Here is a 25000-nt window from a genome sequence, read left to right as displayed (position 1 = left end):
AGATAAAAGAGAGAGAGAGAGAGAGAGAGAGAGAGAGAGAGGGGGGGGGGGGGGGGGGTGAGGAAGCAGTGTATTCATAAACCAGGCCATCCCAGTACTAATATATTAACTTTCTGCTTCGGCCATTCTTCGAACAATCGGAGTATTTGTCACGGCCTGCTCCACCGCCACCACCAGCACCACCCATTCACCCGTTCATTCACTTATTATTTTTTTCCTGTGTTTTTGTATATGTGTATGTACATATTTATCTCTCTGTCTGTCATATATTCTCCTCTGTGTATCCATCCCTCAGTATATTTTTACTTATTCAGTCATCCACCCATCTGTTTATAAAAATATTCGTCTATACATCTGTCCATCTACTCACCACCACCACCCATCAGTCTTTTGGCTCTCCAGCACCCCCTCAGCTGCCCTCCACGTAATTAGAGGCAACATTCATCTGGTCTTTTTCCCCATTTGTCAGCAAGTCGTGGTCTGTGTCTGGCTGGGCGGGCGAGAAGAAAGATATGGGGAAGGCGTGAGAGAGAGGACTTGGTAGGAGAATGGAGGGAGGATAGAAAGGTTTTGGGAGGGGAAAGGGAAGAAAAATTAGATAACTAGTATGAGGGGGCTGGAAAGTAGGGAGTGGTATGGAGAAAACGGAGTGAGAAGGAGATGATTAGATGAAGGAAGGTGAGGTAGGAAGGTATGGAATGAGTAAGTGAGGATAAGGAGGGAGAGAGGAATTGTTGAAGGAAAGGAGGAAGGATTCATAGGGAAAGGGAAAATGAAATGGGATGACTAGTATGGGGGAGCAAGACGGTATGGGAAAGATGGAGTGAGAAGAAAGAGATGATTGGATAAGAGAAGGTAAGGAATGAAATTATGAGAATGAGTAAGAGAAGGGAAAGGCAAGTTTAGGTGGGTAGCTGATAGGCTGGACACGCTCACGCTCAGACATGTCCGCCGGGTTGGCCTTGCCCTGAGCGGCGCGTCCATCCCTGCAGTGTTACCAGACAAGGCGGCAGCTTCACCTCAGCACTCCCCTCCGCTTTAATAATTTCGCTCCATCCCCTTGTGACTGGTGTGCCCTTCTGCTCTGTTCCGTAAAGCTCTTCCTCGCTGATTTGAAACCAACATTGCTGCCCATCGCGTGTGTGTTGCGGTTGAGGGCTCAATGGCGCCACATGCCTTTCCTATACTGTTCCTTATGGGTTAATCAAAGGTATTGCTTCCTCAGTTTGGGTTGTTGCAGAGCAAACGTAACAGCAGGTATTGTGTTGGTGGGGGTTGTGTTTTTGTTTTATGTTGGTGGGTGGCAGTGGAAGTAATGAATAGTATGATGGTTTTGGTGTCTTGCTTGCTTATTTGCTGTGCCTTCTTTTTTAACTGCAGGAGGGGACAGATCGAAAAAAAAAGTATGTTAGTAGAATGATTTACCTTATTAATGGAATTCAGTTTACCTGACTTTTACCTTTTCACCCATTCCCATTGTCTCGCTTGCTGGTTCTATTCACTGATTTACATGTTACCCTTTTATATTATTCAAGTATCTTCCTACCTTCATAAACATTAATTTCGTGAGAGAGAGAGAGACCTTGTGAGGGACAGGTAATATTATGTGCCTTGAGTTGCGAACAAGACGAAGCGGAGGGGTTACGGGCGGCTTATATGAAGAGGCTTGTTGACAGGGGACTGACAGGAGGAGGAGGAGGAAGAGGAGGAGGATCAGCAGTTGCAGTAGTAGCGATAGTAGCAGTAGCTGTAGTAATAGGAGTAGTAACATTATTATTATTATTATTATTATTATTATTAGTAGTAGTAGTAGTAGTAGTAGTAGTAGAAAGAATTAACTGCTAGAACAGGATCAAGAGGGGAAAAGAGAGAGGAGGAGGAGGAGGAAACATAAAAGGAAGAGAAAATAGGATGAGGAACAAGAAAAAAGAAAAGGAGGAAGGGCAGGCAGAGGAGTGGGGACCGGAGGCGAAATAGAAGTTGCACACCTTACGAGGAAGAGGAGGAGAAGGAAGAAGAGGAGGAGGCGGATGAGGAGGAGGAGGAAAAACATTATTTGCGAAAATGAAATTAAGAGTGAGTTAACCTTCATATATACGAGCTCGAAGGACGGCAGGAAGACACCCGGCAAGCAGCGAGCAGAGGCTGAATATTTTTCCTTCCCTCTTGGTTATTTTTCCTCCAGCCTCCGACTCCTAATTGGATGTTTGTTTACGCGCGCCTGTTTGTCCGTGAAGATATGATATTTTCGTGAACCTCGCAATGAGTGGGAAAGATATTGCGGCAACCGGATTGTACTTGTCAGAACTTCGGAAATGTTAGGTATTGTTTTTGCTTTTTAAAGGTAGAATACCATTGATTGCTGCACTAGGTAAAGAAAAATAACTTGTCTCCTACATATACTAGTTTGAATAGGCGTTTATGATGAGACTTTTATTACAATTCAGTGATTCAAATGTACACCCATCAGATTATTGCCCACACACACACACACACACACACACACACACACCTAATATACGTGCGCAACATAACATTCATTCATGATTGTAAATTCTGCAAGTTATTACAATGTTTCCCTTTCCTTTGTTCAGTTCATGCAAGTATTTTTCATGCTGCAGGGATTATACAATGAATATTTCCGGAACCTTTTGTATGTGTAAGGGATGGATGGGGAGGGGGGAGGGGTATCGAAGGAGGAAGGGTCGGTAGGTATGGGAAAGAGGACGAAGGAAGGAAGGCGGGGAAGATGACATATAAAGAACCAGTTACGTGGGAAGGAAAAATAATGAGAAGGAAAAGAATGTATGGAGATGGAATGGGAGTGATAGGAGGAAATGCACAGGAGGAATGACAGCAATGGAAAACGAATGAAGCTAGATGAGATTGAAAGGGTAGTAAGCCATTAATAAGGAAGAGAAAGGAAGGGCAGGGAGGGTAGGTTGGGGAAGGTATGGGTAAAGAAATTGTCCATTCAGATTGAAGGAAGGATGGAGGGAACGAAGCGGCAGGAAGATAGGCCGGTAGGGAAGCGAGAGAGAGAGAGAGAGAGAGAGAGAGAGAGAGAGAGAGAGAGAGAGAGAGAGAGAGAGAGAAAGAGAGAGAGATCGGAAGTATTTTCCCTCGCGGGCCAGACATCTTCCCATGCATAATTCCGCTCGAGTGCAGTAACTTGCGTAGTCATCAGTAATTGCTTTATTGGACGGAAATGTATCCTGTATGGAACTATGCGCAGAGAAAATAATCGTCCTTTATTGCTCTGTAAGGAGAATGAGAAACAAGATAAAAGTTGCAAATCCCTGCGCGCCGAGATCTGATCGGATAATTTTCTTGCATCGGAATGTTATTTACACATTTTCGCTGTATCCCTAATGCTGAAACATTTATTTACAAATTTGGCTTTGGTTGCTTGCAAATTAATTGAATTTTACATATACACATACTTTGACGTCAATTAGTTGCAGTGTTTTATTTCATTTGCATTTCATATTCCTGTTTTGTCGTTTTACACCCGAGTCTAAAACGTATACAGGTTTCTTTGCCCAACTGGCTTCGGCTCTGTTTTTAGAGGTTGCATTCGAAATAAAGATTATACTATATTAACACGACGAAGGAAGCGGGCCGAGGGCAAAATATGTTCGGAACAAAAGTCTGCAATTTGTTGCCTTAATAAAAGTTTTACAGAAGCCAAAAGTAGTGGATTATATGTTACTCATTAATGAGAATTGCCTAGTGTTCTCCCATACATAAAAACATACATTTTCAGTTTTCGCAATTGAAATCTTAGTCGAGGCTCATCTAAATACCTACCGTATTTGCAAAACATCGGAAGGCTTATTTTAAGTTTTTAGCTTAGATGATGATCGCAGCTTTTGAGTAATCCTTTTTTTTTACAGAGTAGGCAGTACGGTTCAGATGATCAACAAAGGTGGAATTACAAACTTTTTACGCATTTCTTACCACGACTTAACCCCACGCGGTGCAGCAAAGGGTTTGTATTATGAATATATTTTTTTTACGTATAACAATTATAATAGGTGTGTGTGTGTGTGTGTGTGTGTGTGTGTGTAGTAAAGAGAGAGAGAGAGAGAGACACACACACACACACACACACACACACTAACACACACACACACACACACACACACACACATACACACGCGTGCGCGGGCTCAAAACATAAATTATAACATAGATAAACAGAGAATCAGAGTGCAAAGAAATTGGATGCAATAACTTTTAAATACAACATAAAATGAAGCAGGTAGACAAAAAAATGTCTGGAAAGCAAACACACAAGAAAACAAAAAGAAAAGAAAAAACTGCAGAGATCTGCTAACAAACAAATAAAGAAAACAGGCAGACAGCATTAAACAGTAGTGTCAGTGTTTGTGGGAATAAAAAAATAAAAAATGAGCGGCGAGGAGAAATAAGCGACGAAAAAAAAAAAAATCGTGTTATTGAATTAGCAGCGAAAAAAAGTTGTTTGCCACGGGAAAGTAATTTTGGGAATAATTGAAAGTAATTACGTGGCGAGGTGAAGTGGGAAGCCCTGCACCCCCACTATTCTCTCTCTCTCTCTCTCTCTCTCTCTCTCTCTCTCTCTCTCTCTCTCTCTCTCTCTCTCTCTCTCTCTCTCTCTCTCTCTCTCTCTCTCTCTCTCTCTCTCACTCACACACGCCTGAACGCGCGCGCACACACACACACACACACACACACACACACACACACACACACACACACACATACACACACACGCATGTTTAACTTATTCCATCTACTTCTGTTTTAAACACACAAAAAAAATTGAAACTATAAAATAATAATAGGAAAAAATAAGAATAAACAGCTAGTAATAACGGCTATTGCACCGCTAATGACAGGAATATTAGCTTACCAAGACGTTCAAACATCTTAACTTTTATCAACAACCGCCACCTCAGCTAAAGCCCCGACACCCCCACCATCCACTCCACCACTACACGTCACAATCACCATCACCATCACCGCCACCATCACCATCATCGTCGACTCCACCCCTGCATACCGCCACCACAATCACCTCCACCACCTCCACCACCACTATCAACTCCACCACCATCACTTCCATCCCCACCCCCATCACCTCCACCACCAAAACCACCATCACTAACAGAGCGCTTTAAAGCTGACACATTGTCCAGCTTTATTTCCTGGGTCTCTCTCTCTCTCTCTCTCTCTCTCTCTCTCTCTCTCTCTCTCTCTCTCTCTCTCTCTCTCTCTCTCTCTCTCTCTCTCTCTCTCTCTCTCTCTCTCTCTCGTGCTATTTATACTGCATCCATTTCAAGACTTGTTTTCTTTGAGAGAGAGAGAGAGAGAGAGAGAGAGAGAGAGAGAGAGAGAGAGAGAGAGAGAGAGAGAGAGAGAGTCTTTTGAAGCCTTACCTCAATATATTGTTCCGCGTATTTTTCTTCAAATTACTTCCCGGTGATGAAGGAAATAACGGAGGCCGCGGGGCGAGGCGAGCGATGCCTCGGAAAGATCGAGTGGTGGAAAGTGATTAGTGTGTGTGTGTGTGTGTGTGTGTGTGTGTGTGTGTGTGTGTGTGTTCTCATTTGTTTCGTGTTAGGGCTGCTCATAATAAATATAAAAAAAACTAACTATTTCATTATGATATTTCCTCGTTTGATCATGATTTATTTGTGTGTGTTCTCCAGAAACATTCGTCTGTAGTTTTTTATTTCGTTACATACTTTATATTTCTCCATCCTTTCTTGTCCGATCTCTTCCTGCATTTCACCCTTCGCCCAGCCACTCAATTAATTAACCATCACTGCCCACTCTACTTTTCTCACCTATTATTTCCACCTACACATTTCCCCAGGTGGTGCATCTCTTTTCTTATTTTTACTCTGAAACATTTCTATGGCTCTCTGTTTTCCTAAAAGTTTTCATTTGTATCTGTTACCTGGGAAAAGAAAATCATCTGATATTTTTGTATATTGAACTAACTTCATAATTACACTACTTGTTGTTTCACTAAGCCTGTTACCTTTTCCTTCCTCGAATTCTTTCCTGTGCTTCTTTGACCTCACAACATAATCTTCCTCCTCCTCCATTCTTTTACCGCTCTTCGCATTATCGTCTAACTCCTAATTTCTTCCTCTGCTTTAACTTCATAACATTCATTCACCTAAACTATCTCGCCGCACTCATGTATTTTTGTTGTTTTTTGCCCCGGCCTAATGACATGTGTTTCTTTGTGTTCCGTTCCCTGCAGCAACACAATGCCCGGCGCTCAGACGGGCCGCGCTCTCCTCTGAAGTAACTCTTAGTGAGGCATTGAAAACTTTCCTCTGTTTTACATTTGTTGAGGACTTGGTGAGTGGAGAGAGAGAGAGAGAGAGAGAGAGAGAGAGAGAAGAATGAAGAGAATTTTTGTGATTTTATGCCAGTACGCAGAGAGTTCATAAATTACCAAATAAAGTGTCGTAAATTTTCCAGTTTAAATAGACTTTTGTTTCATTGTGCTACAGTAGAACACACACACACACACACACACACACACACAGTATTACCAATGCATTTCAGTCAACGTAGACGTTTTTACAGTTGATTGGTTTTCAGGTTGCTGTGGGACGTAACGCTGCTTCCCTTTGGGCTTCTCCTCTAGTCTCTACACAACACACTCCGGCCTACCCACAGCGATAAAGGTAACGTAATATTTGGAATCGTTAGTAATATTGTAGTGAAAAACTCTATTGTTTTCCTCTTTGTAACTGTTTGAATATTTACATTTGACAAATTTTACCGATGATGTATTAGCAACATTGTAATAACTGTCAGTAGGAATAAATTAAAGGAAGAAACATCAAATTACAGCAGTGAATGTGTTAATATATATTTTTTTCATTCACTATCAACGTAAATCATTTAAAAATAACACCAAAAAGCTGCTGTAAATGTTTTTTTTTGTAATGATGCTTTGATAATGAAAAAGAAAATTAAAACTAGGCCCATCAATGTTTTTAATGGGCACATAAATCGCATATGAAGCGTCAATGCATACAAAAAAAAAAAAAAATGCTCTCGGAGTGGGCCAGTAGTCGGCACAACTTCGTTAGTGATGAAGGCGTAATTTTCGTGCACGCTTTTTGCCTACGTTGCTTTGAGATAATTCACTGAAGTTCGGCCAACAGAATGGTGGACAACTTGTGGGTAATCTTCGGCCACTGCACGATGGCTGAGAGTAGACAGTCGGCAGCGGCAGGACTTGAACCCCCGCTACTGTTGACTGCCCAGCCACCGCCGCCCCTCTACTGAAAACATTAACTGCGCTAATATACAAATCCATGTTGATGCGCTACTGTTAAAAAGTGTTGTGCTGCCCCAGCGGCGTTGTGTTTTATCCTGCTGATGAACCCGTGAATCATTGCCAGCTCTTTTGATGTTGGGCAGAGTTATTTCGCATGACGTTATTTGTGTAATGCTGGTGTAGATAGCTTTTTTATAACCATGACAAGTATTTAAATGTATCAGTGTTTTTTATCGTTGAAATATATCACTGGTTCTCAAGCCTCGTGGTGGTGGCCGTGATGGGGAATGGAGAGTCAGTGAGTTTATAAAGTGAAAATAATGTTATGTGTTAGCTTGTATAGATGCACCAGGCTGCCAGACTGCTATTATACACATTTTAGTATTGTCGTCGCAAATTACTACAGCACATGACACAGTAAATGTCATCTTTGCCGATTATTTTAACAAACAACATATTTTATTTTATTTTATTTTATTTTTGTCTATTATTCAGCTTTTGCTCTCTCTCCTCCACAGTACAAAGGTATTAACTCTTTGGCTAGGCCAGGTAACTTTAATAGTAAATAAGTAAATAACACGAGTCAGTTTGGCAGCTCTAACAGGCAATGTCACGCCATAGACCCCGATATTCATCAGTTCCCAGCGCCAGGTAATCGTCCCCTAAACATGCGGTCTATATCCGTCACACCTCCGGTTCATCCGTTGCATGTCAAGTACTATTCCAGCCGCGAGTCTGGTCCACCGAACATCAGGGGATAGGAGCTAACAAGTACAGGACGAGGAATGGACGAATTCCTAACAAAACGCATGCCCAGTGCACAACAACCGTACAACCAGCGGACGCCTTTTCCCGGTGAGTCCGTTCCAAGTATTGTGCATTCATAAAACTTTTGCCGGGTTGAACGGACCAGGTCTGACACGGAACGCATTCGCCGACCGATAAATGGACAAGAAACGCATAAGAACGAGGACGAACGGACTGAAACTTTTGCTCTCTGTCGGACGTCCGTTAACGCTGTCCGGCGAGATGTGACTAATCTTAGGAATTCATGAGAGTTGTGAAGGATAATGTTTAGCAAGTCACTGACGTGATAAATGTAGTAATCGATAACATGTTACGCTAATTATGCACCATCGTGGGGAAAAAACCTCTTAGAAACTAATTAACCTGTGGGGGCTGCGTGGTCATGTTTTAGAAGTTAGTATTAGAGTTTAGTAGGTTAGGTTAGGTTCCAGGTCAGCAAAGTAATGAGAAAAGAATTATCACATGCAACCACCATAACAATATATATAACAATACATTTGTCAGTTTAGTTTCATCATATCATCTTTTTATAGTTTATATCATGGCGAAATTTGGCCATCGCTGTACACGTAAAAGCCACATATTTGATGTTGAAGGTAATGTTTTGCAAGAAGGTGACATACATGTAACAATAATACGGCTTAGTGATAATTCAGCAGGCTTAGGAGGCAATGCACAGCATCTCACCTCGTGCAATCATAGTGTTTGCTGAGGACAGTGTGCAGCCAATGACGTGAAGCGTGGGCAAAACATGTGCAAGTTTAGTAGCTTTCGGAGCAAGGCAAAGGTAAGGCTCTTGGGGAAGCCTCTCTCAGACCCTCATTAGTGAGTGAGAGTGAAAACATTCAAACAAGCTTTTTCCTGATGACTGTTTCGAAGATTATAAAACTTCGGCTAATTGGTTTGCAATTGCCAGCGTTTTTCCCTCCTTTTGCCGAGAAATTGAAAAGCAATATGTAAACATTTTTTCTCTTGATGCTTTCACTTAAGCAATTAAAAATAATGATGTAGCACAACAATGGATATATTTTTGCTTCGCTTTTGAAGTAATGGATGTTGGCGGGATATATAGGGGTATATGTAGCGAGGGAGACGCCGATATTGAGAAGTGTCGGGTCAAAGGATATATAGTTGCCACATTTATCTCTTGAGACAAGAGTTAATGGCCTAAAGAAGAATAGTCAAGGTCAAAAAAAGAGGCTGACATATTACGAGATGTGTACCGCGTAACAGCTGAACGGTTGGTTGAGCAGCGTCAGGTCAGGGATCGAAGGTTAGTTGGGCAGCGTCAGGTCAGGGATGGGGGGCCAGTTGAACAATGGACAAGTGGGTGAACAGTTCTATTCCGGGGATGGCAGGTTAGCCTATCAGTGAGAGATAAAGGGTGGACTCTTTTATACCTACTAAAGCCGAGACTGTATTTATTTTCTGATATATCTTCCCTTCTTTCTTTACAGTTCAGATATTAAAAAAAAAAATGGGTTTACAATCTTCTTTCCCAGATTGATAATACTTGAATCAAAGACGGTGCTGATGAAAATAATTAAAAGGAGGTAAGCTGTTGTGCCTCTTGCAGACTCCTAAGACTATGTTCCTATGTGCGGATGATATATAATTTCATCGACTAAATTGATGTATTGAGTTCGTGTGTACAGTAACAACGACTTAAATATAAAGAGGAGTAAAGGGGGGCCATAAATGGGATAGGGCGGGGAAAGATGAGCGGGAGGTTGTTAGGGGTCAGGGAAGTTGAAAGTTTTAGGTTTCTACTTGGAAAAATGATACAAAGAGGTTGGAAGAGGCAGAATGGAGATGACGGGGTAGATATGGTGGTCATAGAAGAAATGGGGAGGAAAAGAGTGTGCAACAGGTCAGGGAAGTTGAAAGGGGGGTGGGGGTCGGGGGTTATATAGTAATTATAATTCTAGTCACTGCTGGGGAAAAATATTGAAATAACACAGGAACGCAAACCTGGAGCGCGCAAAATTCTGGGTTTTATTGCAATCCCGAGCACGCCGTCTGCATGGAAGGGGTTTATATATTTTAATTATTATTATTATTATTATTATTATTATTATTATTATTATTATTATTATTATTTTACTTCTGTCTTTATGCTTTTACTTCTTATGTGGTGTGTGTGTGTGTGTGTGTGTGTGTGTGTGTGTGTGTTTACATGGCGGCTTAACCACCCTCACATCAGCGTCACGTCACCACCATTACCACCAGCATCATTTTTTTTCGCTACATGCCCCTCCGTCACCACCTCATCACTACCACCCACACAACCACCATTCACGCCTCTAACACCACAAACATTCAAGGTAACACTGATGGACGCTTCTTCATCACCACCACCGTCACCACCACCATTACCCTCACCATCCCCATCATCACCTCCACCATTACCACCACCACCAGTACCATTGCCACGCACGTATAAACACAGGTACGAAACGCAACCTCTAAAAATCTCACTTTGATGTCATGGAACGAAGTAACTTTTCACACACACACACACACACACACACACACACACACACACACACACACACACACACACACACACACACATTCATCATACACAAATGTCTTTTTTTCACTCGACTGTATGTAAAAGAGGAGAAAAGGTGGAACTCGAGCGCTGTTTTATTGCCAAATTTTCAACGTTACAGAAAAAAAAAATAATGGCATGTTGCTCTTCATCACCAGTATATATAGGCGAGAGAGAGAGAGAGAGAGAGAGAGAGAGAGAGAGAGAGAGAGAGAGAGAGAGAGAGAGTAGCATAACTATATTCAACCTCTGACACACTAAGTATAAGAATGAGAATATATTTTGCACACACACACACACACACACACACACACACACACACACACACACACACATGTAATACCTCGCCCAGTTGTAATACACTAACTTTGACAGCCCCCCTCTCTCTCTCTCTCTCTCTCTCTCTCTCTCACGAAAAAAAAAGTTTCACACATACTATATCATTCATCATTGCTAACTCGTTGTTGACTGTTCATTTGTTTCGTGGGTGAGTGACTGACAAAAATATCGTGGAAAATATACACTGACGTATACACATATACATACATTGTTAAAGAATCGACACACACACACACACACACACACACACACACACACACACACACACACACACACACACACACACACACACACACACTGTACACAAGAGATATGTATTTTTTTATACAGGATGTATTTTCATGTTGCCAAAATACAGACATTAAGTTTATTTTTTTTCACTTTACACAGGAAAATCAAAACATACGCATAAAGATACAGTATTATAAGTGTATAAGTGTATGGAAGCAATATGTTGGACAGCTGAAGGGAGGTAGCTTACTATCCGTTTTTTTTTTTTTTTTTTTTTTTTTTTACGTCGTGGTCTATTGCGCCGGTAGGCTTCTTCCCGGTGGATCCTGATGGTCGGCCCAAGGCTTCTTCCCGGTGGGGCCTGATGATCGGCCCGGCCCATTCTGGCGCAGGCGAGTGTTTATAGTGGCGCCATCTTGCATTGGCTCATGCTGCCCTCCCGGACCTCTTCTGTAATCCTGGAATCTAGAGTCCGGGTTGATAGTTGGTCTTCTGGACAGCATGTGGGTAGTTTTAAGCCACTCGGCGGCGGCTGAAAAATCCCAGCTTGGTGGCACCGGGCGGGGATTGAACTCGCGTCGTCCTGAGCGCGGCGCCGTCATGCTATCCATTCAGCCACCGCCTCCCCCAATTGGGAATGAAAATAACGCCAACGTTTGTGTGGTTGCTTCCAGAGGTGTTAATGTGTGTGTTCGTGTGCGTGCGGATGTGTGTGTGTGTGTGCGTGTTTGTGTGTGTGTGTGTGTGTGTGTGTGTGTGTGTGTGTGTGTAGCACCGTCGTTTATCTTAGCAAAGGATTAATTTACTTCACGGCGGCAGCAGCAGAGAGATACAGCCAAACATGCAGCCGCTCGTAAGGCATCAAGAGTTATGCCTCGCGGAGTAATGCTGTTGTTTCCCACCCACATCTTCCCTCTGCCTCACCCCCCCACCCCTCGCAGCACCCTCTCATCTCTCTGCCACACACATTCCTTCTTTTTCCCTCTCCACCTCTCAAAATCTTTTCTTTTCCTTTTCACTTCATTTTTTCCATGTACATCCCCTGTGGCATCCTTCCTTTCTCCTACCACGCCCTTCCTCCACCTTCTCTCCATCAAACCGCCCCCTTTTTCTTCATTACCTCTTCTCTCCTTCCTCTTTTACCCCTTTTCCTCTCTGTCTCGCATCAGCTCTGATTGATTTCACATTTCAAAACACGTTGTACCTATTAACGTTTCTTTGTTTTTTATTACTTTTTTTCTTCTTTTTTGCATGCTTTTCTTTCCCCTCTTTTCTTCCTTCGCTATTTCACCTTGCACCACGCTCATCTTGGTGTCTTGCGTGACTTCTTTCACACTACTCCTTCATTTTCTAATACTTCAAGAATTCTTTACACTCACTCCCTCTTAATGGCGTCCCTCTACTCCTCTTCGCCTTTCAGTACTGACATCTTCTTTGTCGCCTTCTTTTCTCCATACGATTCCACATACTCCTCCAACATCTCTTTACCACTCTCTCCACATCGTTTTACTACCTTCCTTAACTCCTCCATTCCTCTCTTCTGCTGGCCGTGTCTGAGAGACGTGTGTTGAGTCTGTGAAGACTGTTCAGGTGATAAGTGGATTGCATGCTGTTTGTGCCCTAAGTGGTGTCATGTGAAGTGTGCTCATCTGGCAGGGGTCAAACAGGATAATATACCCAAAATAAACTGAGTGTGTTCGCCATGCTTACACAAGGCATCTTTAGCATCCAACGTTATGGAAAAAGATGAGGTTGAAACTCGGGCACTCAGTGTGAAAGGCAAGTTGGGCGAGGTGGCGGAGCCGACAGAGTTGGCTGGCGCCACCAGGGCTGATGTAGCAAAACGAAGGAGGAAGAAGCATCTCCTTGTCGTGAAGGCCTCTGATTAAGATAAAAAGGCTACTGAGATGAAAAATGAAGTTTCCCAGGCATTACAAGGCATTCAGATTACTGATTCAAGATTCACGAATGGAGGTAACATTGTTATGAACTTGAGTGTTAAAAGTTCAGTGAGTTAAAAATAATCGTTGGTCATTAGATTGTGATACTATAAAAAAATATCAGATTAATGGTAAATGAAATAATGGATATTTGTGATACTGTAAAAAACGAAAGATATCGTGATTAGCACGAACAAAACGTGGCCAAGTGACTTTAATGATGCGATGTTTATTAAAAGGACATCAGTAGGCTATCCATGAAAGCAATTAATTAAAGGGCAGTATTACAATTCAAACCCGAGAGGTTTCGGGTCCCTACAAAGGTCGGGATGAATAACTCTGTAGGGACCCAAAACTTCTAGGACTGGACTTGTAATACGGCCCCTAAACCGAACTTTGTAGCGACCCGAAGCTTCTCGGGCTTGACCTGTAATACGGCCATAAGACTCACTCACTCACTACGACGTTGTGAATAAGTGCATATCAAGGATTATTATTGAGGATAACATCATTATTGTTGACGGCCCTGCGGAGCCCTGCGCTGACAGTGGATCGGAGCCTGAAACCTCATCAATGGTAAACAACTGTAAACGGAGAGAAGGGGATGATAGAGGAAGAGTATATATAAAATGGTGAAGGATACTTTTTGATTTGGCCAGGTCATTTAATGAATGTTTTGCTTCCATGAGATACATCTATAAAATCATTCAGCAAACACTAGTTCGTCTCCACGCAGCCGGAGCTCTACTGCTGACCCACATGAACGAGACGTCCAGTTAGTGATGTGACCTGGGACCACCGCTATACCAGTTCTGACACTGATGATGGGGGTGGAGATAACAACATTGATAATAATACCTATAATAATAACACATTTAATAATAATAATAATAATAATAACAACAATAACAACAATAACAATAATAACAATAACAATAACAATAACAATAACAATAACAATAATAATAATAATAATAATAATAATAAATAATAAATAATAATAAATAATAATAATAATAATTATTTACTAGCTAAATCCTTGAAATGCAAAACAACTGCACTTGATAATTACTGATAGAACGAATACTGACAGGTAACAATCTATCATCATAATAGAACAGTAATATTCTAAACCGTTTGTCATACAATGAATGCTTGTAAAATACAATATATACGTGTTATTTATTTCATGCTTCGTTCTTTCTTTCTTGTCACTCTCCTCAACATGATCCCATCGTCCTCAAATGTCTTCTCTCCTCCTCATCCTCATCCCTAGTTGCCCTCCTCTAATATCCTTACATTTTATTCGCTATTTTTCCCCGTGTCATTCATCCACTTTTCTCTTTTTCCTTTATCGCCTCTTAAACACACACACACACACACACACACATACACACACACACACACACACGAGCGGAAACTAGCAAACGAATAAGAACTTGAGTGTAAGTTTAGCAGCAACCAGCTAATTTATTGATTAAGAGAGAGAGAAGGCAGCTCCTCTGAACCTTAGCTCCCGTGTATCTAATCCCACCTAATATTGCTGTCCATGAATTTATCTAATCTATTTTTGAATGTGACAATTGTATTGGCACTCACCGCCTATTCCACTCATCCACCACCCTGTTTGTAAACCAATTTTTGCCTATGTCCCTGTTGAATCTGAATTTATCCATTTTAAACCCATTACTTCGTGTCCTACCCGGTTCTCTTACCAACAAAACCTTATGAATGTCTCCCTTATTAAAGCCCTTCATCCATTTATAAACCTCGATCATGTCTCCACGCACCCTTCGCCTTTCTAGAGAATGCAAGTTTAACTGTTTGAGTCTTTCCTCGTATGGCAAGTTTCTCAACCTCTGAATCATCTTAGTCATTCTCCTCTGCACTGATTCTAACATTTTGATATCCATTCTATAGTAAGGTGACCAGACCTGAACCGCATAGTCAAGATGAGGTCTAACTAATGCTAAATATAGTTTGAGGAAGACTTCGGCGCTTCTGTTGCTTACGCTCCTTGAAATGAATCCCAGTACCCTATTTGCTCGATTTCTAGCTTGAATGCATTGTGCCCTTGGACGGAGATCAGAGCTCACTAAGACCCCTAAATCCCTCTCGCACCCAGACCTGCTTATGAGAGTGTCATTTAAGCAATAGTTATGTGAGGGGTTGTTCCTACCTACACTCAGAATACTGCACTTTCCTACATTGAACTCCATCTGCCATTTATCTGCCCAGTCATACAGTCTGTTTAGTTCACCCTGGAGAATACTAGCGTCCTGATCCGACTCAATTACTCGATCTTGGTATCATTTTCAAACTTATAACATCACTATACTAATTCCTGTATCTAGGTCATTGATATAAATAATAAACAAAAGTAGACCTAATACCGAACCTTGTGGGACCCCACTCGTAACACATCCCCAGTCAGATCTTTTACCATTGATTTGCAATCTTTGCTTCCTATTGCTAAGCCACGCCTTGACCCAATTCAAAACTTTACCCTCTACTTCGTGAGCCTGTAATTTAAGTAACAGTCGTTGGCGAGGAACTTTGTCAAACGCTTTACTAAAATCAAGATAGATTACATCATAATTTTCATCTCTGTCAACCGCCTCAAATACTTTATTGTAGAAGGACAAGAGATTGGTGCGGCATGACCTACCTTTTGTGAACCCATGCTGCGAGTCGTGAATTAAGCTATGTTTCCCTAAATGCTCCCGAATGTTCCTGGCTATTATGGACTCCAGCATCTTGCCTATAACCGATGTTAAGCTAATTGGGCGATAGTTTGAAGCAGCTGACCTGTCCCCCTTTTTAAAAATCGGCGTCACATTAGCTACTTTCCATAGGCTCGGCACATAGCCAGTATTTACCGACATCTTAAAGATGTCGGTTAGTGGGTCACTGAGTATATCGCCTAATTCCTTTAATATCCTCGGAAATATCTCGTCAGGACCTGGCGACTTGTTCTTCTTAAGCTTATCTATCTCATCCTGAACTACTTGCCTGGTAATGATTATATCCCTCAATTTATCGCCATCCCCGCCCTCGTACACCTGAACTCTTTCCGGTATAGTCGTTCTATCCCCCTGTGTGAATACTGAAAGGAAGTAGTCGTTCAACAATGTGCTCATATTTTCGTAATTTTCTACTAGCTCCCCTGTGTTTGTTTTCAGCGGTCCAATTTTCTCCCGTGTTTTTGTTCTATACATCTGAAAGAAGCCCTTAGGATTACTTTTCGCCTCATTTGCTACTTTGATTTCATAGCTCCTTTTTGCTGCACACTTTTTGCCACACACTACTGGCGACCCACCAGCGTCACGTATATCCATATAACAATTCTCTAAAACGCCTGAGAAGGTCCTCGCTTGGCACACGGGAAACGTCGTTTCTGCCACAGCTAAGAAAGACAATGGGGTTCGATCCCTCGCTTGCCATACACGCCTCAATCCTGTCTGATATATGGCCCACCCCTGCCCCTGGGAAACACACCCTCGTCCTGCTCTTATCCTTGGAGCAAAAATACCTGTTAACATAACGAACCTGACTATCACCAACAACAAGAACCCGACGGTCAGGAGAGGGGCCAGAAGGAGTGGTAGGTGAAGGGGGGAGGGGAGAGCGGGAAGGGAGGGGAGGGACCTGCTGTGAAGAACGAGGAGAAATTGTGGAAGAGGTGGAAGGAGGAGGAGGAGGAGGAGGAGGAGGAGGAGGAGGAGGAATATATAGGAATACATAGGAAGAACAGACACCAGAAGACCTATCGGTCTATGGCGAGGGTGTCTCTTTAATACCACTACTACCAGTAATCTACGTGTGGTAGGACAGGACAGAAAAGATGAAGGCTCCCCCCCACCCACCTCTCCTTCCGGCAACATGCCGGCAGGATATAGTTAGAAGAGAACACCATGTACCTTTATGGAAGAAAGGGCCATGGAAATTTTACAGTAAAGAGAGAAATAAGAGGAAATTACTACCCTTAACTTACACTACTGGTAACCTAAGCTGTGGGGGAAAATGACTTCATTACATAAGAACATAGAAATACAGGGAGACTGGAAGAGGACGAGTGGCCTACACAGGGCAGCCCCAGAATCACCCCTAATACTCACGATGGGTGAGGTGTAGTTTCAGGGGCACGGGTGGAGGCTTGATCCTCATTTACCGGCGGAACTAGGCACGCACCAGTACCCTGTCACCTTACTGCACCCACACCTCACTCCACCTGTCATGCGGATATTAACTGTTGCTTTACTCTATTGTTGACTTTCGCTACTTGCAATCTAGGCTGTGGGGGAGAATTATATGAATATAGGTTGAGGTCTTGCTGCAATCTGTCTGAAAACATGCGAAAAAGGGTCAGTATAATCTTATATCCCTGAAGTACTTATTCAAAGAAGACTTAAAGCTATTGATACTCTGTGCGCTAACTACTGACGGTGGGAGGAGGAGGAAGGAGGAGTAGGAAAAAGGGAGGGTGAGGTGGTGGAGGGAGGAACGGACGAGGAGAGGGAGGAGGAAGAGGGGGAACGGGAAGTTAAAGGACAGGTGTGGGAGGGAGGGACGAGCGAGGAGGCGGAGGACAAGGAGGAGAAAGAGGGAGAGGAGGAGGAGGAGAGTGTGCGGGAAGATGGGAGAGGGGGGACGGAAGAGGAAGGCGAGGAGCTGGAGGCGGAGGAGGGGGAGGAGGAAGAAGAGGAAGGCGGAGGAGGAGAAAGGGAGGGTGAGGTGGGGGAGGGAGGAACGGACGAGGAGAGGGAGGAGGAAGAGGGGGAAAGGGAAGGTGAAGGACAGGTGTGGGAGGGAGGGACGAGCGAAGAGGCGAAGGACAAAGAGGAGAAAGAGGGAGAGGAGGAGGATGAGGGGAGAGGGAGAGGAGAGAGGAGAGAGAGAGGAGAGAGAGAGAGAGAGAGAGAGAGAGAGAGAGAGAGAGAGAGAGAGAGAGAGAGAGAGAGAGAGAGAGAGAGAGAGGAAGTTGGTTAATTCGATCACAGTCCCTTTGTAGGTAATTACTGATCTTCAAAGTGGGACGCACGTGACCCGTCCCCTCTCCTGCTCCTTCACCTTTACCTCAATCAGCTTGGTGTGTTGTCCATCTCTTGTCCCCCCTCTCGCTGCTTTTTTCCTTACACACTTCCACCTATCCTCTTTCATTCCTATATGGATTATTGCCTTCCGTTATTCATTCTGCTCTTCTATCATTCCATTCTTCCTCCTCCTTTATGTGTGTGTGTGTGTGTGTGTGTGTGTGTGTGTGTGTGTGTGTGTGTGTGTGTGTGTGTATGTCTGTCTCTGTGTGTGTGTGTGTGTGTGTGTGTGTGTGTGTGTGTGTGTGTTTCACAACAAAGGAGGCAGCTCAAGGGCACAAAAAAAGGAAACAATAATAAAAAAAAGCCCGCTACTCGCTGCTCCTAATAAGAATCAAAAGAGGTGGCCGAAAGAGAGGTCAATTTCCGGAGGAGAGGTGTCCTGATACCCTTCTCTTGAAAGAGTTTAAGTCGTAGGCAGGAGGAAATACAGATGAAGGAAGATTGTTCCAGAGTTTACCAGCGTGAGGGATGAAAGAGTGAAGATGCTGGTTAACTCTTGCATAAGGGGTTTGGACAGTATAGGGATGAGCATGAGTAGAAAGTCGTGTGCAGCGCGGCCGCGGGAGGGGGGGAGGCATGCAGTTAGCAAGCTCAGAAGAGCAGTCAGCGTGGAAATATCGATAGAAGATAGAAAGAGGCAACATCGCGACGGAATTTAAGAGGTAGAAGACTATCAGTAGGAGGAGGAGAGCTGATGAAACGAAGAGCCTTAGACTCTGCTCTGTCCAGAAGAGCTGTGTGAGTGGAACCCCCCCACACGTGAAATGCATACTCCATACGAGGGCGGACAACGCCCCTGTATATGGATAGCAACTGCGCGGGGGAGAAGAACTGGCGGATACGATACAGAACGCCCAACCTCGAGGAAGCTGATTTAGCGAGAGAGGAGATGTGAAGTATCCAGTTGAGATTTTGAGTAAAGGATAGACCGAGGATGTTTAGTGTTGAAGATGGTGATAGCTGAGTGTTGTCGAAGAATAGGGGATAGGTGTTTGGAAGATTGTGTTGAGTTGATAGGTGGAGAAATTGAGTTTTTGAGGCACTGAAGGACACAATGTTCCTTCTGCCCCAATCGGAAATGATAGCAATGTCTGAGGTTAAGCGTTCTGCAGCCTCCAGTCTGGAATCGTGTACTTCTTGTTGAGAGGGTCCTCTATTGAAAGAAGTTGAATAATGCAGAGTGGAGTCGTAGGCGTATGAGTGGACAGGACAGTCTGTTATGGAAAGAAGATCATTGATGAATAACAGGAATAGAGTGGGTGATAGGACAGAGCCCTGTGGAACACCACTGTTGATAGGTTTAGGGGAAGAACATTGACCGTCTACCACCGCACAGAAAGAACGGCCGGAAAGGAAATTGGAGATAAAGGAACAGAGAGAGGGATAGAATCCGAAAGAGGGCAGTTTAGAAAGCAAAGACTTGTGCCAGACTCTATCGAAGGCTTTCGATATGTCTAGCGCAACAGAAAGTTTCACCGAAACGGCTAAGAGAGGATGACCAAGAGTCAGTTAAGAGAGCAAGAATATCGCCAGTAGAACGCCCATTGCGGAACCCATACTGGCGATCAGATAGAAGGTTAGAAGTGGAACAGTTCTTTTGAATCTTCCGGTTAATGATTGATTCAAAAGTTTTAGATAGACAGGAAAGTAAAGCTATAGGGCGGTAGTTTGAGGGATTGGAACGGTCACCCTTCTTAGGCACAGGCTGTACAAAGGCATACTTCCAGCAGGAAGAAAAGGTAGATGTTGATAGACAGAGACGAAAGACTTTGACCAGGCAGGGTGTCAGCACGGAAGCACAGTTTTTAAGGACAATAGGAGGCACTCCATCAGGTCCATAAGCCTTCTGAGAGTTGAGGCCAGAGAGGGCATAGAAAACATCATTTGGAAGAATCTTAATAACAGGAATTAAGGAGTCAGAGGGGGGATGAGTAGGAGGAATATGCCCAGAATCGTCCAAGGTGGAGCTCATACAGAAAGTTTGAGCGAAGAGTTAAGCCTTAGAGACAGATGAGACGGCAATGCTGCCGTCAGGGTTAAGGAGAGGAGGGAAAGAGGAAGAAGTGAAATTGGAGGAGATATTTTTGGCTAGATGCCAGAAGTCACGGGAAGAATTAGAAGTAAGGTGTTGACATTTTCTATTGATAAAAGAAGTTTTGGTAAGTCGGAGAATAGATTTGGCACGATTCAATGTAAAGGTCATAGTTAGCGGGAGTTCGAAGGCTCTGGAACCTATTGTGAGCTGCTTGATTAAACCAAGGCTTTTTAGCATGAGGAGTAGAGAAAGAACGTGGAATGTATGCCTCTATTCCACAGACAATCACCTCTGTGATGCGCTGAGCACACACAGAGGGGTCTCTCTCCTGGAAGCAGTAATCATTCCACGGGAAATCGGAAAAGTACATCCTCAGGTCGTCCCACCGAGCTGAAGCAAAATGCCAGAAGCAACGCCTCCTCGGTGGGTCCAGAGGATGTACAGGAGCGATAGGACAGGAAGCAGAAATAAGAGTATGATCGGAGGAGCCCAACGGAGAGAACAGTTTGACAGAGTAAGCAGAAGGATTAGAGGTAAGGAAGAGGTCTAGAATGTTGAGCCTGTCTCCAAGACGGTCTGGAATACGTGTAGGGTGCTGAACCAACTGCTCTAGGTCGGTCGTTGAGTAGAGTAAAGTTGTAGGCTTGTTCACCAGGCTGGTCAGTGAAAGAGGATGAAAGCCAAAGCTGGTGGTGAACATTGAAATCTCCCTAGATGGAGATTTCAGCGAAGGGAGAGTGGGTCAAGATGTGCTCCACTTTAGAATTCAAATAGTCAAAGCATTTTACATAGTTAGTAGAGTTAGGTGAGAGATAAACAGCACAAATGTATTTAGTAATAGAATGACAATGTAGTCTTAGCCTGATGGTGGAAAATTCAGAAAAGTCAAGGTCGTGGGCACGAGAGCAAGTGATGTCGTTGCGCACGTAGGCGCAACATCCAGCTTTGGATTAAAATTTAGGATAGAAATAGTAGGAGGGAACAGAGTACAGGTTGCTGTCAGTAGCCTCAGAAAACTGTGTTTCGGTGAGGAAGAGAAGATGAGGTTTAGAGGAGGAGGGATCGTGTTACACAGAATGAAAATTAGAACGAAGACCACGAATGTTGCAGAAATTGATAAGGAGGAGGTTCGAGGAGTTATCAGGACATCTCTCAAGTCGGCAGCTAAAAGGGGAGTCCTCCCTGGGGGAATTTATGGTCCCTCCCCAGGCGGGGACTCCGAGGCAGTGTTGTTTTTCGCCATTTTTAATTTTTAATTTTGGGAAAAGGTGTATGTGTTGTGTGAATGTAGTGTGGTGTAGAAAGAGAGAGGAACTGTCTATAGAGAGCATGCTGAACTGCTCTCTGGTGTTGATGAGACAAAAGGGAAACGGTTAGTGAGGACATGGGAAAGGTCTTTGAAGGGCTTCAGCACCCTCCTCGCTTCCCATATATCCTCACCGGGAGTAGCTCACGCCCGTTCGGTAGGTGTCTTCCTACCTCCTCCTTTAATGGTATGTGTATGTGTGTGTGTGTGTGTGTGTGTGTGTGTGTGAGAGAGAGAGAGAGAGAGAGAGAGAGAGAGAGAGAGAGAGAGAGAGAGAGAGCATCTTGTCACAGTCTGGGGCTCTTCACTCTCCTCCTTCTCCCTCTCCTCCTCCTCATCCTGTTCTCCTCCCCTCCTCCTTCGTATATTGCGACTCTTCCATGAACAGTCATTTCATTAGTGCACTTTCCTTTTACTCCGCCTCTTTTTGTCAGTAGATATTTTCTTCCACTTCTTTTTCCCTCATTTGTAGCTCTACCTGCCTCTCTTGCCCCCCCCCCCTCTCTCTCTCTCTCTCTCTCTCTCTCTCTCTCTCTCTCTCTCTCTCTCTCTCTCTCTCTCTCTCTCTCTCTCTCTCTCTCTCTCTCTCTCTCTCTCTCTCTCTCTCTCTCTCTCTCTCTCTCTCTCTCTCTCTTTATTTTTTTTATTTAAACATCAAGATACATATGACTTAGGGGGCGGGGAAATTGTCTCCATGCTACAGACGACCTCTGTCTTTAGGTCGCCTATCTTAAAGCATTGTCACTAGTTGTGCTTGTACTCAGGCGGATGTGACTAGGGCGGGTAAGTGCGACACCAGGCATGAGCCGCCACCTTCACCTGATGGGTGTTCATTGCCCCAACGCCCACTTCACCCGTGAAGGCATTCGACAGGTGGGCCGTGGCACTCGTGTAGGCCCTCTGGCACCTGGCTGTGCGGCTTCTCGGGATTTCAAGTAGGAGGTCGTTAGCCACCGCCGCTCTCGTGGTGTGCTGGCTCCTCCTCCAAGGGACCCGTAGTGCCGCCAGGTGAGGTGTATGTTGGACCTGGGCCTTGTGTAGGACTGTGATGGCACCGACCCTTCTCCGGTGCCCGAGGCTGTCGAGCATACAGCCGGGGGCGTCCTGCTGGTGATGTAGCTGCTGTCGGTGTTGCTTCTGCCGCCACTGGTGTCCATGTGGTCGCTATTGCTGAAGGCTGCTGGCATCGCGGATGAGTCGTTCTGCCCTCCTCTGCACTCTGTCCAGCAGCGAGAGGTGACATTGGGCACTACTCATCCAGGAGAGAGGGGAGTATTCCATGACGGGCCTCATCTGGGGTTTGGACAGCCTCAGGAGGCCGTCTGCGTCGAGCAGGTGCCGCACGCGACTCAGAAGTGTTACCCTTAGGGAGGCTCTGCGCGCCACACACTCCAGGTGGCGGTCGAAACTGAGTCTGGAGTCAACCTCCACCCTCAAGATGTTGATGGAGTCCTTGATGACCAGGGTGTCGTCCCCAAACTTCAGCCGTCCCTGCATTAGTCTGACGTCCTCCCCCGAACGCGATATGACCATGGCCTGGGTCTTATCGGCAGCAAACTTGACTTGCCTACGTCGTCCCCAGGCCATGATATCACCAAGATGGCGGTTGGTGGCTTCGATCACGTCCGCAGTTTCCTCCCTGGTGTAGCTGTGGGACAGGGTGCAGTCGTCGGCGTAGGCTGAGGCCACTGGTAGGCCACGGAGCAGCTCGTCGAAGTATGCGTTCCAAAGAATCGGGCCCAGTACTGATCCTAGTGGAACGCTGGCAGTGATTGGGTAACTGCCTGACGTGCACCCGTTCACCACTACCCGCAGACTCCGGCCGTGCAGGTAGCTCGAAAACAGCTGCAGCAGTTGTCCTGTGATGCCGAGCTGTTCGAGCTTCGCCAGGAGGCCTCTCTCTCTCTCTCTCTCTCTCTCTCTCTCTCTCTCTCTCTCTCTCTCTCTCAGTGGACACATCACTCGTCCTCCCACACCCTCCATTTCCCTCTCTTCCTATATCCGTAGGCCTCTTCCTCCTCCTCCCTCTTCCTTCCTATTCCCCATCCCACCGCCCACCTCTTTGCCACATCTCTGCTTTCGTCAGCTCTCTTGGCCCATCTTACGAGCAGCGTCAGGAGGGGGAGGCTTGACCGATAAGCAAAACGGCATATCGACCTTCGTATTAAAATTGTACCCGCTGCCTGCCGCCAACCCAGTCACACTTTATCTGCCTTCCTTGTCTCTTCTTTTGTATCCTCTTCTATTTATCGTCACCCCTCAGAAGGTTTCCATTCTTTCTTTCGTTTTGTTTCGTTAGTGTTTCTGTCCTCTGGCACTCGATATCGTATTTCTCTTCACTTTTGTAAACGTCATCGCTATAATTTCCTATCTTCTTTCTCTGCCTTTCTATTCTTTTTTTTTTGCATTTTCTATTTGATCTAATATTTGTTGTTTGTATATGTGTTTTTGTTTTTGATGTAGCAATTGTTGTATATTTTGTTATACTAAACATAATCTGGTTGTCAGCCACAGCCATTGGCGAGGCTTGGGCCAAGGAATCGTTTTGTGAGAATGAGAAAACACCTCTCACAACGCAACTCGAATGGATGGAGGGCGAATTATATGAAAAAGTAGTAGCAGTGGTTGTTGTTGTTGCTTTACTTCACTACGTCTTCATTTCATTCTTCATCCTCACAATCATCAGTCTCCTTCTGTTTCACTTTCCTCTCCTACACCTCTTGACCACCACCACCATGATCTTCTCCATCTTGCCCTCTACCTCTTTCACCCATCCTTCCCCGCTATCCCTCCTCCGTTCATCTCACCCTTAATGCTTTCATACTGCCCTCATCCCTCTCATCTCCCGACCCACCGATCTCTCACCCTGGCTCTCTTGGGACCTTCTTACAAGTCCCGTCGTGATGCTGGCCGGCTTAGGTCGCGGCTCTGACCTACTCGTGGATACATAAGTCCCCGGTGCGTCCCCGTCTGGTATTTGGGTATAATTTGTCTTGCTTATCTCCTGCTACGCCCTCCTCCCATACTGGCTCCTCCTCCTCGCTTCCCCTCTTCATGGGTCTTTCATTTTCTTAACTCTTTTCCTCCTTTTCTTCCTGTTTCCTTTCCCACGTCTCCTTTTCTGCCTCTTCTTCGTCCTCCTCCTCTTCATCCAAGTTCAATTTCTTCCTCCTCTTTACTTTCGTCATCCTCTTTTCTTTTCTTTTTTCTCTTTCGTAGTTCATGTTATTTTTTTTTTCCTCTTGACTCCTTCATCGTCTTTTGGATTGTTTTCCTCCTATACTCTTCCCTTTGCTCCTCTCCTTTACTGACATCTTTCTGCTTCCAAAATGTTCCTCCTTCCTTGTTCCTCATGCGACTCTTCTTTTTCGTTTTCCCTTCTTTCTATTTCATCTTCC

At 44.4% G+C, this 25000-nt stretch overlaps 1 long non-coding RNA gene across 1 annotated transcript in view; it reads left to right on the top strand.

Annotated features, from left to right (window-relative positions):
* LOC126987465 (uncharacterized) overlaps positions 1-7372 on the top strand; it is a 14933-nt gene extending 7561 nt beyond the window's left edge. The window contains exons 2-3 of the long non-coding RNA XR_007740914.1: positions 6607-6692; positions 7179-7372. This is a non-coding gene — a long non-coding RNA (uncharacterized LOC126987465). The remainder of the gene's footprint in view (positions 1-6606; positions 6693-7178) is intronic.
* Positions 7373-25000: the final 17628 nt, after the last annotated feature.

This window comes from Eriocheir sinensis, chromosome 65 (genome assembly GCF_024679095.1).
Source record: "Eriocheir sinensis breed Jianghai 21 chromosome 65, ASM2467909v1, whole genome shotgun sequence".
Taxonomy (NCBI): domain Eukaryota; kingdom Metazoa; phylum Arthropoda; class Malacostraca; order Decapoda; family Varunidae; genus Eriocheir; species Eriocheir sinensis.
The sequence above is the reverse complement of the archived record's forward strand: the minus strand, read 5'-3'. Positions and strand labels throughout refer to the sequence as shown.